This window comes from Castanea sativa, chromosome 11, assembly GCF_040712315.1.
Source record: "Castanea sativa cultivar Marrone di Chiusa Pesio chromosome 11, ASM4071231v1".
In the NCBI taxonomy this organism is placed as follows: domain Eukaryota; kingdom Viridiplantae; phylum Streptophyta; class Magnoliopsida; order Fagales; family Fagaceae; genus Castanea; species Castanea sativa.
Window position 1 is genome coordinate 15008873 of NC_134023.1, and position 19960 is coordinate 15028832.

Here is a 19960-nt window from a genome sequence, read left to right on the forward strand (position 1 = left end):
ACAACAAATATTCTATACAATATATTTTGTGATTGTTACTATAATAAATGAAAATATGATTATGAATTACAATACTATTTATTAAATTAGTACAAATTGAAAAGAAAGAAAAAAATTAATGAGACCATCCTAAAAATATTTTCACGCGCAATGGGCTGGGTTCGCGACTAGTTGTCATAAAATCTATCCTCCTTATTACAAATCAAAGAAAAATATCCAAGTTTGATTTTAAAAATTAAGCCTAATCAACGTGCTTTTTATTAATGCCCCCACTTGAAAAGGCCATAATTGACCTTAATATATTTAGTTGTACTTTGACCATTAGAAAGTCCTCCTATGTAGTTTTAAGTTTTAACATAAACGCAAACCATCCACGTGTTGTGCGGGATAATTTTTTTTAGGGTAATCTTATCAAATATATTTGGGGTAATAACATTCTCCTCCCTTGAGGTTTAGAGAAATGACCCTCCACCCTAAATCTAAAGGGAAAAAACACTTCCCTCCCTTAGAGCTTGAAGAAATTAACACTCTTTCCTTCTGTTTATATTAATCACAAAATAATTTAAATTTTTTTATGAATCTCTTTATAAATGTTTAACCATGGTTAGTAAAAACATTACTCATAAATTCAGATTAAAAATACAAAATATATAAAGTACTAAAACATTTGAAACAACAAATCTCTCCATAACTCATTGAGAAAAGAAAAGGGAAAAAAAGCAAAAGTCATTACTTAATATTTTGAAATAAACCGTAGTTTAAAATTTTAAACTATGAGATTTTAATTTTGAAATTGAGGATAATTTTAGAAACTTACCCTTAAGCATAGGCAGGTTAATACACAATATTTTAATATTAATTTAACAATATTTGGCCACACAAATGTAAAGGGGGAAAATATTTTTTCCCTTCAAATTTAGGGTAAACTGTCATTTCTTCAAATCTCAAGGAAGGGGAATGTAATTACCCCTATATATTATTGTTGTTGTTGTTGTTGTTGTTGTTGTTTTAGTTATTAGTAATTGATTTTTTATTTTCTTTTAAGTCAATAAAAACCTTACAAATACTTTTTTCTTATTTATAGAATATACATTTTTTTAAACCTTTACATATGCTTTTTTTTAATGTGAATTTTACATATACCTTAAGTAAACTCTATATATTCCATTTCTTTAGATGTGTTAAATCATAGACTACTACCTCATAATGATAGTAGCTAATTAATTTTATCATTTCTTTTTCATAATCTCATTTGTAATGTTTCTTACTATTATCATATATTCACTGACTAATGATTTTCATAAAAGAAGTGTTAAATGAGATGTAGCATCGTTCATTAAATTTTTAAAAGTAATTGTGTATGAAGATTAAAAGTAATTGGCATGCAATACTCTAACAGTGGAGAGACAAGGGAGCATAAGAGGTTGGTCACTCTGGTAAGAGAGTATGTTAACATTGGAACCAGTGTCGACTCAGTGGTATAAGCCATTGATGTGGCCGCCTAAGGCCCCAAGTGAAAAAAAGGCACCTAAATTTTGACTAATAGTATTAATTAAGCCTAAATATTAACAAATAAATAAAATAATATTTTCTTATCAAACGAAAACAAATAAAAAAGATAAAGAAATGTTATATCCGCGACATTTTTCACAACATTTTTACCAAAAAAAAAAATCCTAAATAGCAGATTGGTAAGGGCTGTTATTGACAGCAAAAAATAATTTTAGTAGTAGGTTCAAATAGAAAACAAGAAGTAACTTAACACCTAGGATTTGTTATAAAAAACATTATAAATGTAGCACTTCTAAAAGAAAAAAGAAAAGAAAGAAAGAAATCCAAAAACATTTACAACATTTTTCACAATAGTCGAGTTAGCAAACTTTTACTAGTTTTCAACTAAATTCACCACTAACATCATTCTTTTACTCACTACTATCAATCTGCCACATCAACAAATGTAAAAAAAAATTTCAAATTTTTTTGTGTTTATAAACTTTTAAAAAAAAATTATATGTGGTTCATGTTAATTAATAGTAATTTTATATATAAAACAAGATAATCAATTTTCGCCTTATGCCCTCAAATGCATCAAGCCGCCTCTAATTGGAATATCTACAAGGAATTCATGGATTGATAAAATTATAGATCCCATGATGGCCAACAAATATGATCAAGCTAAGTTGGAACTTCTGGTCAAATTAAAGTGGCTTTGCAATGTGTGGCAAAAGACAAGGATGAGAGACCCAACATGAACCAAGTAGTAGAGATGCTTCTTAGAATGAGGATTAATGTTGTTGAAAAAATAATTTAGAAATTTTTTGTAATTGAAATTATGAAAACTTTTTCAAATTGTTCACTTTGATTCTTTTCGTTGGATGTTAAAATATAAGTCTAGTAGCTCCTGCCCATTCTAGTCATGTAATACAGTATACTTCATTTTACCTTCTACTTCACGTTTATATATACTTCTATTGACGTAAAACAGACCGCCATGATCTTTGGACTCTCACGCACGCCTAAAATCATTGCACAAGGTAAAAAGACATTCATGGGCCTCAAAATCGAAATCACTTGAAATTTGGCAAGCTAAAGTGAAACAGCCTTCTGAGCATATCGTAGCTTTGCTACAAGGTACTCCCTAAAAATGGAAAATTCCTTCATTTACACCCCCAAAAACTAAAAAATTTCCATTTATAATAATTTTTATTTCCTTAATAATTTTTTTCTCAAAAGTCAAAATAAGATCCCGCTTGTTTTGGGACGACTCTTAAGGTTAGTAATTTATGATTCTTCATTTAATTCAATTTTGCCATATTTGATAAATTTCGGTATTTTGTTACCTAATCACGTAATTAGTACGAATTAGGGTTTCAGATGTTTTTCTTAGTATTTATATGTTTTGTAGCTGTCAGAGGCAAATTAGACTATTATCAATGAACACAAACTTTTGTCAAATTCTTTCTTCGGTGGATTCCAGTTTATCTCCTTGTGGATTCGGGAAAATCCCTCGTGGATTCAAGGTATACAATCAGAAGCTAATAGTTCAGTTATTATTCCATCAAGAGAGCATCGCGAATATTTTCTTCAGGCATTCGCAACATCATCTATATTATACTTTTACTTCTATGCATATATCAAAGGCATTCCTATGTACAATTTGATACACAATTCAATAGAAACATTTAGTCTTTTCATTGTATAAGAGTTTGGGCTCTAGAAAAATTTTCTTCCATCTCTCCGATGTTTTTCCATATCAAGCACTGCCATCGCCATTCCCATGGTCATTCCAGTTATGTATAGACTAATTCAAGCCAACTATGTATTGATTTGATTGAACAAGCACTCGAATCAATAAATTGGAGAATGACAAACCCAACCGTTTCAGAATCACCCAAAAAGGATTTAGTTTTTTTTTTTTTTTCAAATAAAGATGTATTTTATTCAAATTAGCAATGTAGCTTTAGTATTATTCAAACTAGACCGAATTGGACTAAATTGATTGAAGTAGACTAAATGGACCTAATTGAACTAGAGTGGATCGAAGTAGACCCAAATGGACTGAAGTGGACAGAAGTAGATTGAACTGGACCGAAGTGGATGAAGTGAAGCCAAATAGACTGAATGAACCGAATGCCAATTTGTAATTAGCATAGCCAAGATTGTGTTTATTTTTGTTTGTTTAGACCCTTTAAACAAGATTGTTTAACCGAATATATTAACCAAGTGATCACTTATTAGATTAATTATTTAGATCTAGGTTAAACACAAATAAATCATATCATGCAATGCAGCGAAAAATAAATAACACCACGATATGATGATCCAAGAAAACCAATTAAACAAACCATTTTAAGATAAAAACCTGAGGATAATTTGACCTAACTATTCTCAAGGTAAAGTAAATCCACTATAAGAGAATTGGAGTTTTTACAAAAGATTTAACCCTAAATCTATTGCTACCTCCAGTAGTAACTTACTGACACGACCACATGCAAGCTCCTAATCTACGGACTCCTTCTCTTCTCGGATTTACACCAACACAAGCCGCCTTGCTTGTGACTTTGAGATCCCACTCAAAGGTTATAAATCACCATCATTAATGATCTTGATGCAGCAACTATGTTCTACAAACGCTTAGTTGTAGTTCTTGCTTCGGTAGATTCTTATGTAGTTAGAAGGTACAAAATCTCTCAGTTCTCACAAAGAGTAACACACAAGTCTTCCAAAAGTCTTCAAAACATGCCTAGGATTTCCCTTTTATATGTGAGAAGTTTAAATGAAACCCTAATCATTTTCACGAGCTTGGGCCTATTTAAAAATTCTGCAGAAAAACTGGACCTAGGATTTTCAATCGGTTGAGGAAGGCAAAACCACACTTCCTTTTTCTGCAGTCAGCTGAACTTGAACCTTGAAACAACCACTTTTAAGCATTGCCTAAAAACCTAGACTAGACATGTTTTGTTATCAGTTTGCCAAAACAATAAAATTATGATTCTAAACATTTAAACATGAATCTTTAGAACCTAACAGTTTAGATATAAACTCAGATTCTTACTTCCAAAATAATCAAGTATTAACTATAAATAAATAAATCCAACCTAAGAGAGAGAGACAGAAAGATACTACTTGTAATGGGGAACTAAAAAATACAACACCAAAACGTATGAACCCAAATTCGAGTTTATAAATCACAATGATTAATCAATATAACGTAGAATTGCAAGAAAGAATTAAAAAAAAATTAAGAGAGAGAGAGAGAGAGAGAGAGAGAGAGAGAGAATAATTACTTGTTCAAAAGAGAATAATAAGAAATCTATAGAAAATAATATGAGAAGAAAAAGGTAAAAATAAAAATATATATAGTAATAAACACTAAATTATCTAAATCAGGTTATCTTATGTAATGAAATAACATTATATTCTTATATACTATATTTATAATGCAATATGGTAACATTGATCTATGAAATCAGAGAGAAGAAAAAAAAACAACTTAAAAACACAACTTAATCAAATAAACCCAAATTAGAGCTGCAAGAAAATTTAAAAAATCCACCAAAAAATGAAAAACAAAATTTTGAGAGAGAGAAAGAGAGAGACATAACATTTTGTTTGTAGGAAAACTATATATAGAATGAGAGAGACAATTGTAAATTTCTAGAAAGAGAAGGGGAATAAGATAAAGCCAAAAATAAATGAAGATAAAGGGATAGAGGAAAAGTGATATTAAAGTAGATAGTAATAGGAAGATGAAAAGGTAAAAGGGAGGGAAAAAGTTGGAGAAAGTATAAGAATAAGTTAGGAAATTAATATGACAAAAAAAAAATGTTGAAAATGGTTGGATAATGTAGCTGTTGATTTTGCTCAATAGGAGCATAGGAGCAAAAAAAAAATACCAAACTTCAGCTTTTTGAGACCCTCAAAAAAAAAAAAAAAAAAAAAAAACTTCAACTTTTTTATGTATATAGATAGAAAAATATGTATTTTTTAAAATTTTTTTTTTACTTGGTTTTTTCTTAAAATAATAGGTGACGTAAAACCCTTTATCTATGGGAAATTTTCGTCAATTGAGTAACTATTTTGAAACTCACTTTGACCCGTTACTGTCATGGTTCTCCCAAAGCTATCTTAACATTCCTCGGAAAGCCTTTTATCCGTTACTGTCACACCACTAGCTCCCTCTGGTCCAAGGCTTTACAAGAAAGAAACACAAGAGCTTAGGATGTGTACTCCCTTATATTCCTATCACTAGTAAGAGGAAGGTTTTCCCAAAACCAATTTCTAGACTCCAAGGAATGAAACTCCATTATAGCATGTCATAAAATTTCACAAAACCAATCTTGATCGACATTTGGGCTTTGCTTCCCTTGAATTTCATAACAGCCTTTTGGAATATACAATGTTATCTATTGCTCTCCTGCCGAAGATGAAGCTCGCCTGAAGTTAATTAATGAGTTCATTTGGGAAAGGCTTCATATGTCTGGCCAACAGCTTCGTAACAACGTTGTAAAGCATGTTTAATTAACCATTAGGCCAAAAGTGTCCGACATTTTCTGCTTTCTCTTTCATGTCCTTATCAAAGAATAATGCTAGAGATATAAACTATTTTATAAAAAAATTTACAAACTATTGATATAATGAGTGATTATTGATAAATAAAAAAGTTAAATTAATTGTGGGCCTTAATGAAAACTAATAAAAGGTAAAGATATTGTAACATAATTTGTAACTATAGCAATACTCCTTATCAAATTTTACATGTTGGAAAAAATCAAAGAAAAGTCTATATACAGTGGAGAGAAGATGAATCCATAACTTCCTTTATTACAGTTCAGAAATTTCTATTCTTCCGCAAAAAAGAAATAGGAATGCATAATGAAATCTTTTTACAACTCAAATTAAACAAAACTTCTAAATTATTTCAACAAATATTAATCCTCATGGCCTATAAGCATCTCTACTACCTGTTTCATGCTGGGTCTCTCATCCCTGTCTTCTGCCACACATTGCAAGGCCACTTTGACCAAAAGTTCCATCTTAACCTTGTCATATTTGCCAGACATCATGGGATCTATAATTTCTTCAATCCTTGACTTCCTTGTTGCAGTTCCAATGTTAATATACTCTTTTAGCAAAGTGACCAACCTCTTATGCTCTCTTGTCTCTCCACTGTCAGAGGCATGCATGCCACCTGGGCTCTTTCCAGTCACCATTTCCAACAGCACAATTCCATAGCTGTAAACATCCACTTTAGAAGTAATGGGAAGATTATAAATCCACTCAGGAGCCATGTAACCTCTAGTTCCCCTCATCCTTGAGAAGCTTGAATGATCACTCATGCTTCTACTTACTAGTTTAGACAAACCAAAATCTGCTACTTTTGGTTGAAAGTTGGAATCTAGCAATATATTCTGAGGCTTTACATCACAATGTAAAACCCACTCTAAGCACTCTTCATGCAGATAAGCTAGGCCTTTTGCAGTGCCCACTGCTATTTCAAACCTCTTCTTCCAATCAAGTACATTAGAACTAATATTTTCAGCTAAAGATCCATGTTCCATGTACTCATACACCAGAAGCTTATGCTTTCCCTCTGCAGTCTGCACAATATCCCCACATCTCTATTAAGTACATATGGTTCAACATGCCAATGGTGCTTACTTCAGCTAGAAATTCTGCTTCTCCTTGGTTAGCTTCATCGAGTTGCTTGATTGCTGCAACCCGCTGATCAGGCAGTACACCTTTGTATACTGTCCCTCCTGCTCCTCGCCCAATCACTTCTTTGAATCCCCGCGTTGCCTTTCTTAGATCATCAAAGGTGAATCGCTTAAATTTAGTTGTGAGGAGATATCCTTGTGAAGCAGGATCTGGGTTAGGATGTTTACTAGTTCTTAACAAGAATAACCAGACCAACAAAACACAAGTCACCTCCATACCTCCCACTGTTGTCGCAAACCAAAGCAAAAGCTTTACGGTCTTATTTTCATACGTTCTTATGATTTGCTTGGTTAGGTTGGCTGAACATTGTAACTTGAATTCTTCATCAGGAATCTTGCTATAAAAAAGACCAGCTTTTGGTAGTCTTAAATAAAAATCTCCAACAAAATTTGGTGATTGGTGTCCACTCATCAGTAGATACTTGGGGTAACAATTATAGTAACCACTACCTTCAACGAACTTATACTGGAAGCCATGGCAGTCACACCTATTCAGGCATTGTTCTTGACAAAATTGAAAGGTAACATTCGGACGGAAGAAGATATCTGAGCCATAGTGTTAACATATATAGTGTTGTGGGCTTTAGGCCCAACTAGTTTACTTGTTTAGCACTCTTACTTGTATAACACTCTTACTTGTACTACACTCATATTTACTTGTACTGCACTCATATGCCTCCTATATAAAGGCACTCATGTATATTCTTTCAGTGAGAAATACAATACTATTCAATTCAGTATTTCTAACATGGTATCAGAGCCACTGCTCTGACCTTTTCTTAGCAGTCTTGTCTTTATTGGTGTAACTCCGTTCTCAATATTGCTTCCGCTGTCACGACAACTGCCGCAGCCTTTTGCCGTTGAACCTTCGAGTCTTCCAGACATCGTCCTTAGGTTCCGGACCTGCAGCAGCCGCCGTTGAGGAGTCCGAACACTGCAAAGACCACTGCCTTTTTCGGCACCGCCGTGAATATTGCTCCGAAAAATTTTCCGAAGGTACCACGAAGATCGTCTTGCTCCAATCTATCTTTTTCGTGAAAACCTCACAGTTATCGGAGTCTCCACGCGCCCTCACGTGCCGCCAGAAGTTTCTGCACTGCAGTTCACGCGCCCACGCGCCTCCACGCGCCATACTGATCTTGCCACGTCAGCCTGCCACGTCAGCAAGTCACGTCAGCTACCGTTGACTTTGACCGTTGACCGTTGACTTTGACCGTTGACTTTTATGGAGTTGACTTTTTTCAGTCCAGGTTCTCCTTACTCAGTTTTTCGCGTAGATTTCATTTTTGCTATCCATTTTTGCATATTTTGCTTTTAAATGAAGAATAAGGACAGGTCTTCTTCCTTTTGCAACAATCATCGCAGACAATCTAGTAAACGCTTTTGCAATTTTTGCAAACGTTTTGGCCATAATATTGAGACTTGCTTTCAGCGCAATAAATCAGCTGTTTCAGGTTCTTCTGCCACTATTGTTAACATTGAGAGTGTCCAACCAATGGCTCCCGTCTTTGCACAGTCTAAGTCTTCAGGTCGCACTTTCACCATGACCACAGATGACCTTAAAAACATCATCGTCAATGTCATTCGTATGGTTGGTAATGCATCTTATTCCTCTTCTTTCTCAGCTTTGTCCGGTATGTCTCCTTCCTCTTGGCTTATGGATTCTGCTTGTTGCAATCACATGACACCTCACTCGTCCTTATTTTCTAATCTTAAACCTGCACCACACCCTCTTACTATTCGCACAGCAAATGGTTCCACAATGTCTGGTCATAATATGGGTTCCGTTTCAACCTCCAACTTCTCCGTTTCTGGGGTCTTTAATGTTCTTGACCTTTCTTACAATTTGTTTTCTGTGGGACAATTAGCTGAGTTGGGTTATCGAATCATATTTGATTATTCTGGGTGTATTGTGCAGGATCCAAGGACGGGACGAGCTGGGACCGGTCCCGCAGTTGGCGTATGTTTCCGTGGACAACCTTCGTCTTCCACTTGTTGCTCCTGTTTCTATTGCCGCAAGTTTCCTCTATTCCTTCTCTTGCTCTTTGGCATGCTCGACTTGGTCACGCATCTTCTTCCCGTGTACAACAATTGGCTTCTAGAGGTTTGCTAGGTTCAGTGTCTACAAAAAAATTTATTGTGTTTCATGTCAATTAGGAAAACAACCAGCTTTGCCTTTCAATTCTAGTGAATCTATATCCACTGATATCTTTGACCTTATTCATTCTGATGTTTGGGGACCTTCCTCTGTCTCTAGCATTGGTGGATCTCGATATTTTGTTGTCTTTGTTGATGATTACTCTCGCTATAGCTGGATCTTTAATATGAAACATCGTTCTGAATTATTGCAAGTGTATTCTAATTTTGCAAAAATGGTTGAAACTCAATTTTCTAAACGTATCAAAATTTTTCGATCTGATAATGCTCTTGAGTACACTCAATATGTTTTCCAAGCTGTTTTGCATTCCTATGGCACTGTTCATCAACTAACTTGTCTAGGTACCTCTCAGTAAAATGGTAGAGCCGAACGAAAACTTCGTCATATTCTTGACACTGTTCGTGCTCTTCTTCTCTCTGCCAAAGTTCCTGCTCCTTTTTGGGGCGAAGCTGCTCTTCATGCTGTTCATACTATTAATTGCATTCCCAGTCCTGTCATCCAAAATCAAACTCCATATGAGCGCCTTTTTGGGTCACCTCCAAACTATCACCACCTACACTCATTCGGCTCTGCTTGTTTCGTTCTTCTTCAACCACATGAGCATAACAAACTTGAGCCTAGGTCAAGACTTTGTTGTTTTCTTGGTTATGGCGAAACTCAAAAGGGGTATCGGTGTTATGATCCTATTTCTCATCGTCTTCGTGTCTCCCGCAATGTTGTCTTTTGGGAACATCGCCTCTTTGTCGAGCTCTCTCACTTCCGTGCTTCTTTATCTTCCTCTTCTGTCTTAGATCTATTTCCAGATGAGACGCAAATTCCTTCTGTAGCTGCTCCCGACCTCCTGATAGTGATCCCCCGATCCTCTTGTAGCTACTCCTGATTCTCCTATTAACTTCTCTGTCCAACCACCAAAAATCCTTGATCCCTTTCCTAGTTCCCCTTTTAATGAACAGGTGAAAGATGAACAGGTCGAAGACGAGCTACCCAACCTTGATCCTGGTTCCCCGCTCCCCGCCTGAAGATCATGTACAAGACATTCCACCTCGTCACTCAACTCGGGTAAGGTCTATTCCTGCACATTTACTTGACTATCATTGTTACACTGCCCTTGCTACATTGCACGGGCCTCACACCTATCGTGAGGCTTCCACTGACCCTTTATGGCGCATTGCAATGAAAGAGGAACTTGATGCATTATCTAAAAACCATACTTGGGACTTGGTCACTCTCCCCGGGAAATCGTGGTTGGTTTGTAAGTGGATCTACAAGATTAAGACTAACTCTGATGGGTCCATTGAGCGCTACAAAGCTCGTCTTGTTGCAAAAGGTTTTACACAGGAGTATGGGATTGATTATGAAGAGACCTTTGCTCCGGTTGCTCGTATCTCATCTCGTTCGTGCCCTCTTAGCCGTTCGTCGCCGCAAATGGGATCTTTTCCTGATGGATGTCAAAAATGCATTCCTTAATGGGGATTTGAGTGAAGAAGTTTATATGCAACCTCCTCCTGGTCTCTCTGTTGAATCAAACAAGGTTTGTCACCTTCGACGTGCACTTTATGGCCTTAAACAAGCTCCACGTGCTTGGTTTGCCAAGTTCAGCTTTACCATCTCTCGTTTGGGTTACATGGCCAGTCATTATGATTCTGCCTTATTTCTTCGTCGCACTGACAAAGGCACTATTTTACTTCTCCCGTATGTGGATGATATGATCATAATCGGTGATGACCTCGGTGGCATTCAAGAACTCAAAGATTTTCTCGTCGGCGATGTTTGAGATGAAAGATCTTGGACATCTTAGCTACTTCTTGGGTCTTGAAATCACTCATTCTACAGATGGACTTTACATTACTCAAGCCAAGTATGCCTCTGAACTCTTGTCTAGAGCTGGACTCATTGATAGCAAGACTGTTGACACTCCAGTCGAGCTTAATGCGCATCTGACTCCCTCAGGGGGGAAACCATTGTCTAATCCCTCTCTTTACAGATGCTTAGTTGGCAGCCTAGTTTATCTCACTGTTACTCGTCCAGACATTTCCTATGTCGGTTCACCGTGAGCCAATATCCGTCGCTCCACGATCGACTCACTATGCCGTCGTTCTACACATTCTTCGGTACCTAAAGGGCACTCTCTTCCATGGTCTTTTCTACTCGCTCGGTCTCCTCTTGTTCTCCGTGCATTTTCTCGATGCCGGTGGGCAAGGGGAGATCCCACTCGATCGTGTGTCCACCACCGGTTATTGCTTTCTTCTTGGTTCTTCTCCGATTTCTTGGCGAAGCAAGAAACAAACTCATGTGGCCCGTTCTAGTACCGCGAATATCGTGCCCTTGCCGATACCACATCCGAACTTCTTTGGCTACGATGACTTCTCAAAGACTTAGGTGTGTCGACATCCTCTCGCTACTCCTCTTTATTGTGACAACAAAAGTGCCATTCATATTGCTCACAATGATGTCTTTCATGAACGGACTAAACACATCGAGATCGATTGTCATTTTATCCGTTATCATCTTGTCCATGGTGCTCTCAAGCTAATCTCGCCTCTACGGATCAACTTGCAGATATCTTCACCAAGTCACATCCTAAGGGACGCCTTCGTACTTTGGTTGACAACCTCAAGTTGGTCTCACATCCACCTTGAGTTTGAGGGGGGCTGTTAACATATATAGTGTTGTGGGCTTTAGGCCCAACTAGTTTACTTGTTTAGCACTCTTACTTGTATAACACTCTTACTTGTACTACACTCATATTTACTTGTACTGCACTCATATGCCTCCTATATAAAGGCATTCATGTATATTCTTTCAGTGAGAAATACAATACTATTCAATTCAGTATTTCTAACACATAGAATTCAGTATGAGCAAGTTGGACAAAGCTAGTCTCATCTGTATGGTTGCAAGGGATTCTGAATTCTGGTTCACAGCCATAAGACCAATCAGTCTGATCTTTAAGGTTGAAGCCCTGCAAGCAAGAGCATCTCCTGCCAGAAACAGGATAATAACTGCAAAGACTATTAGGTCCACATATGCCATGAATCCTGCATGGGTCAGAGAAGGCTTGCCATGTTACAACCCAATCCCAACTCCCATTCATCTTTTGCAGGCTGTATAATCGCAGGTTGCCATCAGGGTCAAGTGTTAATCGTCTGTGAGTTACCGCGCCAAAATCTGTTGCATTGAATTGAAAATGATCAGATGACTCAAAATAACCCGAGTCGTGTAGTAGTGCACGTCTACTAGTATTGTACATAGACCTTCCAGCTTGTCCAGGGTCTGTAAGCCATGGAGCCGGCCAGTAGAGACTGGACATTGTTGGACCTTGGAAAAGCAGGCGGAGCACATTATCATTGTCAAAAAAGAGCTTATAGTTGCCAGAAGAATAGTCGTCCTGGCTTTTTCTTGAGATAAGGCTCGACATCCTGGTGATTGCTTGTTGAGGTAGAAGCGTATCTGATGGTGCATCAAAGCTTTGCCAGGTGACAACACCTTTGGAATTATGAAGAACGAGATTGCCTGTGTTTTGGAGCTGTAGTTGCAAATTGGTGACCTCTAATGAGGTCGAGTCTGCTGCTTTAGTTGTCCAAATGGTGATACCGAGTGAATTGGTTAGTATAAGCTGGCCGTCTGCCAAAATAGAAAGCACTGAACCTCTTCCGTTAACAGGTTCATCTCGGTTTGCCATCCAAACAACTGTGGGAGTTGAGGACTTGTTTAGCCATATGGCAAAGGAAAAGGCATTATCTCCAACAGGGAAAAACCCCGCAGAGAATTCACCATTTTCTGAAACTAATTTGTCACTTGGTTTCTCAACCGATAGAGATGTGCCTTTAAGAGTGTCTAATGTATTAGATGAAGAAAGAGAAAGAGTTTGTAACAGACATAAAAGAAGGAAGAAGATTGAGATATCCATAAGGAAATGCAAGAGGTATTGCACGATTGAGATCTTTCTACTACTTATATATTCCTCGTCATATATAATTGAAGAACGAAATCTTCACTGCTCACTTGTTGAAATAATCTTTCTACTTGTTTGCCTGCCCACTAATTGCGCACACCAAGACATTTTATGATGTATTGGCAATACAGTATTTCCAGGAAAAATATAAACAATAAATAAACAAGGCAAAAGACTGCATATGGACCAACTTCTGAATGAAGATTATCTATACGTGATTTAAAAATAAATAAACCTCTAGTTTCTGCATACCGTTTTTTTTTTTCTTGAATATTTTCTGCAGACCGTTCATTATGATGGCTGATTGTATTTATTCCAGCAAAGATTTAATATTGATTTGTTGACTCGTTTATATGCTTAGTCTAATTTAGATAAGCCTAAGGATATTGTTTTATAGACCAAAATAGTATATCTATACCTCTCCACACGGCATAGGAAGATTCCTGATTTGGAGGGCAAATCAGCATAATCAAAAGTCTTGTCCAACCACTGAGTAAATATTTAAAATCAATTATGGCCTTCGTTTGATGGGGGAAAGGGGCCAAGTTCTCTTTATGCAGTCTCTTTGACTTTTTTTTTTTTTTTTTTTAAATCAATATGATGATATAATTCAGTATATATTAGTATGTACCATTGATATGGAAAAGGCCTTGAGGGATTTTTTTTTTCCTTTTTTAATTCTTGAGACTTTTAGATCCAGAGCTAATAATATCTAGAGTGTTGCTCACAACGATGACAATGGTCTATCTTATTAATGTAGGAAGATGTTTCCATCAACCATAAGAAGAGTTGAAAATGAGAGGTGTTAGTAAGTAAGTATTATTATTCCTCTAAATGCATTTATCTTCAATTTTTGACGATATTTTTTCCAGCCAAAAAAAAAAAAAAAAAAGAAGACATTATTCACCACATATATTTGACCCTTTTTGCTAAATGATTTTCTTCCTCGGTGAATAATGAAAAGCTTGTAGGTGCAAATTACATAAATTTTCTCTAGTCTAAATTTTTTTTAATTAAAACAATAAATTTTCTAATTCATTTGTGAATATTTTCATATATGTATGTGAGAGAGACATTTCAAGGTTGCAGTATTTTATGAAAAGATGCATTATTGTTTTGACATAGTGACAATCCTAACTCATTCTGAAATAATATATTAAATTCTATATAAAAAAAAGTAAATAATATATTAATGTTGCCAATATTTTAGAGCAAAATATGGTTGGCTAGTTAGTTCCTCCGAGTAGCAGCTGGAGGGTAATACAAAGAAGGATCTACTTTTTTTGAAGTACAAAACAGTATCCACTTGGGATAGGGAGGGACCCAAAAGACTTGGTGGGAATGGACACAAATATAGGTTGGAATGCAACTCAACAAGACTTCACGTGTATTGACTAACTGAATATTTCTAGATTGAGCGCGTGTATATTAGGAAAGAGTTCTCTTTTTAGAGAAAAATATCTTACCAGATGGTCTTATTTGTAAGACTTTTTATATCACGTTGAGTTCAACGATCGAATCACCCAATAGCATAACAAAGTCTTCGTTATTAATAATAGTTATGCAATGGTTGTTTACACTTTCTAGTTTCCATCTTGTGTTTTGGGTTCCTGAAATCTTATTGAATCTCGTAAGAGTTCGACTTGAACACTATCAAACAATATTCACAAAGAACCAATTAAAAACAAAAAACAGATTAACAAAACCAAACCATATATTTTATTAAAACAACGCCATATATCCCATCTTCTTCTTCTTCTTCCTCCAAGCTAACTCTTCCACTGAAATAAAACAGTGAAAAAAGTAAATATTGAAGTAAGTTGCTAGGACAAGACCCGAGCAAAGAACATTAAAATTTGCAGAGTCTAACTAGCATTATCAAATGCTCTTGCTTCTGCCCCAGATTTCTTATCTCGTAGATTAAAAGGGTCTCCATTTTTCTTTTACTTAGCTTAGAATCTATTTTTTTGAGTTAATACTTGATTATTTTGGAAGTAAGAATTTGAGTTTATATCATAACACAATCCTGACTATGCTAATTACAGATCGGCATTCAGTCCACTTCATCTATTCGGTCCAGTTTCAGTCTACTTTAGTAGTTTAGTTTATCTCAATCCAAGGTCTACCTCGGTCTAATTTGGTCTATTTCTGTCCATTTCAATTCAATTAGGTTCGTTCAGTCTACTTTGGACAATTCATTCTAATTCGGTTCATTTGGTTCACTTCCGTATATTTCAGTCCATTCGGTCTACTTCGTCACATTCCGTCCACTTTGGCCCATTCCGTCCAATTCGGTGCAATTTGGTGAATTAGGTCCAATTTGTTCCACTTCAGTCTATTTAGTTCAATTTAGCTCATTCAATCCAATTTATTTTATTTGGTCCACTTCGAACCACTTGGTCTATTTCAAATCACTTCTGCCCAATTCGGTGTACCTACTTAAGAATAGCAAAATACAAGTTTGGGTTGAGAGTACTATTAATTATTTAAGTAATATCAATTGTAATTATATGCTAAGTTTTAGTTATCATAATAATCTCCTTAAGAGAATGAGAAATTTTAATAATAGCTTTGAAACTTAAAAATTTTAATTGTACCAAAAGAAACTTGGAAAATATAATGCATAATAAAAATAGTTAGAAGAATATTGAAAATTTCAAAAAATAATAATATCAATAAAAAATGAAAAAATTATATATTTGTAAAAATAGAGTGATGGAAATTACTTTCTGAAATTGTTTAATTTTTAGGAAAAACTAATTATCTACAATAAAATTTAGAAAATAAATTATACATATTCAGTATGATAACCAAAACTTAACATATAATTAGAAAATAAAATTTTGATTATCATAATAATTTATTTTGAGAAAGTGAACAATTTGAATAATTTAATTAAATAAAAATTATACATATATATATATATATATATATATATATATATATATATATATATTTATATATATTGCTTGAAGGTATAACAAACCACATTCAATTCATTTAGAAATAATGACTTTAAAACAAATGAGTTACTGCCCTAAAAATTAGATTTGTATATCCATAGCCTTCATATTTAGAAAAACTTTCACTTAAATTTAATTAAGCCAAAGTGGTGGGTCAACAAAATTATAACAATAAATGTCACACTTAAGATTTTAGATATTACGAGTTTGGGATTTATATATATATTTTTTAATAAATTTAGATTTAGAATAGGTGTTCTCAACCCAAACATGTTTTTTCCCTATATGTATGTGCACAAAAATGGACCGAAGTAGACCAAAATGGATCAAAGTGGTCCGAATGGAACATAGTTGACACAAAGGGATCGAATTGGACCAAATAAAATAAAGTGGACCAAATGGACAAAATAGGATCAAATGGAAACAAGGTGGACCAAATTGGAACGAATAGAATTGAAGTGGACAGTATAGGACCGAAGTGGACCGTATAAGACCGAAGTGGATAGAATAAAACATAGTGGACTAATGTGGACCAAAAAGGATTAAAGGGGACTGAATAAGAACGAATGGACAGATTAGGGAAAAATTGGGCATAATGGACCAAATAGGAATATATATGACCAAATAGGACCGAATTGAACTGAATAGGACCAATGTCGATAGAATAGGACCGAAGTGGACAGAATGGACCAAATAAGACCAATGTAGACCGAATCTAACCAAAGTGGACTGAAGAGAACATAATGGACTGAATAGGATGGAAGTGGATCAAATAGAACTTTAGAATATTTAATTTTTATTGTATTTTTAAGGCTCATATTTCTAATTTCTAATGTCTATTTTATTTGTATTTTTCAACTCAAAACTAAAAATTTTAGCCTAAATATAAGAAAATTTCATATTTTTTAACCCAAATTTTTTTTTTAATTGTATTTTTGAGCTAAACTTGGAAAGACAACCTACAAAAAAAAAAAAATCAACTTAAGGCCCAATTATTCCAAAATGGACTGAAGAGGACCACAATTGGCCGAGTGGACCAAATAGGACCAAAATAGACCTTATTGGATTGAATGGGACTAGCATAAGCCTAATTGGACTGAATAGAAATTGATTAATTTTTACGGTGAACAAATTATCTTTAACAAATTTTAGAGAAAAATTATACATTATATTACAATTACAAAATAATTATTTCTTCTTACGCATCATGTAAGTTTGCGACTAGTTTATATTACAAAATGTCATAGGAACGTGAAAGGGCACAAGTTAGTTTCTCCTTTCATCAACCAGTTACGGTATACTCTTTCAATCTCTTTATATATATAATATATCTGAAAATTCATGTGAGAATTAACAATTTCTTTATGTTATGTTAACTATGGTTTGCGCAAGAGATGTTTGGAACACCTAACTGATCTTATACTACCAGTATATAAGTTACAAGTTATTCATCAAGATTTTATTGATCAAATCTTCAATTTACAATTTACATCCATATGCATTTTCCTATATACCTGGATATGGGCTAACGTCTCTAATCTTTATCAAGTAAGGGGCAAAGCTTTAGGATGGGTTTGGATTACGCATCTACGTTTAAAAATACATGTCTGCGTTTTTTTTTTGTGGGTCCCGTATACTGTTTACAAGACTCATAAGTACGAAATTCAACAAATTTTACTTTAGACTGGGTCTCACAATACTATTTACACATTTAAAAATTATTTTGTTATAGTGTTTTCAGTTTTCAATAATAAGTAGTATCCAAACAAGCCCTTAGTGTTTATTTGGAAACAACCTATTTAGTTTTTTGTTGAAAATATATTGTAATATACTTATATTTAATAAATAAATAAATAACTTGTGGGGAGTAAAAGGACCTGAGTAAGTATTCGAGCCTTGGGCTTTATTGACGGGTGCCAGTTCGTTTTTTATTAAAGGCCTTTAGGATTACAAGTCGGCCCACAGAGCGAAGGTCCAAGGATCCGTCCGAGGACGAATGTCCCCTCGGACAGACCCGCAATAATCCTGGGATTTGCCAAGGAGATTAGAGGCAGAGTTCTGGAAAAACTATTGGTTAAGAGGGGGATCCAAGTACCCTCTAGACGCAATGGTGTGAGAGAAATATCTCAGAAAAAGCCTGCCACTTCCACATTAAAGACCCTGCACCTAACTCCCTGGCTGCATTAATGGAAAAATGACCCCTGAACAGTGGAATTCAACTTTTCTGCTATTATTTAAGGACTTCAAGAAGGTAGTAGAAGGGAGGAGAGTATCTAAGGATAAGATTTGTGTGACACGTGGACGAAAGAGGGAAGAAGAAGAAGTATTTAAGAAGAGAAGAGAGGAAAGAGAAGGAGGGGGGAATCGATCAGTTAGCTGAAAAAGAACTAAGAATTGTAATTTTTAGCATAAAAGACAAGCAATATACAAATCGTCTTCGGCTCACGTCCAAGGAGGATCCCTTGTCATATTTGTCTATCATTTGCAAAGATTGTGGCATTTTAGCCTGCTTATCAAGTTTCCAGTACCCCTAAACTAGGTTTCAAATCCACACTCTACAAATCTTATTGTTTAAGGCTCATTGGGCCTGAGCCCACGTCTGTCCTTGGGTCTGGGTACAATTGTGCACTTACAATTGGTACCGTCTGTAGGAAATCTAGTGTTGAAGGAACTGGAACATCATGGCAGGCTTAGGCTCGCACCATGCAGAATCTCAAGGATCGCAACCTGAGGATCTTTTCGAACGTCTTGAGCGCCAAAGGGATCGAGAGGGAAGCGTTCACACTGAATATCCTAGAGCAAGTCATTCTCGCGGTGGAGGCAGTGCCACCTATGAAGATAATACCAAGGCCATGCAGAAGGAGATTAACAATCTTAAGAAGAAGCTGCACCGCATCAGACGAAGGTGTGCTTCACCCCCATCTAATCCTTCTTCGGGGGAATCCCGGGGAAGTAGTTACAGTTCAAGGTCATGGTCGCCCCCCAGCAAAACATCCTCTTGCGAAGAGGATGACCTATCAGGTCGCAGACACAAGAAGCTCCCCTTCAGGGGCTTGGGGAATGATGCTATGAGCCGGGCCTTACACCAACTCTCCAAATCGCCATTCTCACGTAGGATTGAGAACGGGAGGCTCCCTAGGAGGTTCACCCAGCCCACCTTCACCATTTATAACGGTCGGACGGACCCGGTGGAACATGTGAGCTACTTTAATCAGAGAATGGCGGTGCATTCTCACAATGAGACCTTGATATGCAAAGTCTTCCCTTCTAGTTTGGGGCCTGTAGCTATGAGATGGTTCAACGACCTAAAGCCGGGGTCCGTCGGCTGGTTTGGGGAACTTACTAGAGCATTCGCATCACGCTTCATTACATACAGTAGAGTTCCTCGGCCGTTGGATTCACTTTTATCTATGGCCATGAGGGAGGGTGAGACGTTGAAAGCGTACTCCGACAGGTATTGGGAGATGTTTAATGAGATAGATGGAGATTTTGACGAGATGGCGATTAATACTTTTAAGGTAGGCCTTCCCACTGACCATGATTTAAAAAAATCCCTAACCAAAAAGCCCGTACGGAGTGTATGTCGCCTCATGGACCGCATTGATGAGTACAAGAGGGTGGAAGAAGATCAATAGCAGGGTAAGGGTAAGGTTAAGGCGAAGGTTAT

General features: G+C 36.0%; 2 pseudogenes; both read right to left on the minus strand.

The window, feature by feature from the left end:
- Positions 1-19960, minus strand: part of LOC142617287 (zinc finger CCCH domain-containing protein 48-like) — a 73972-nt pseudogene that overhangs the window by 27794 nt on the left and 26218 nt on the right.
- On the minus strand, positions 6339-13300 carry LOC142617288 (putative receptor protein kinase ZmPK1; annotated as a pseudogene).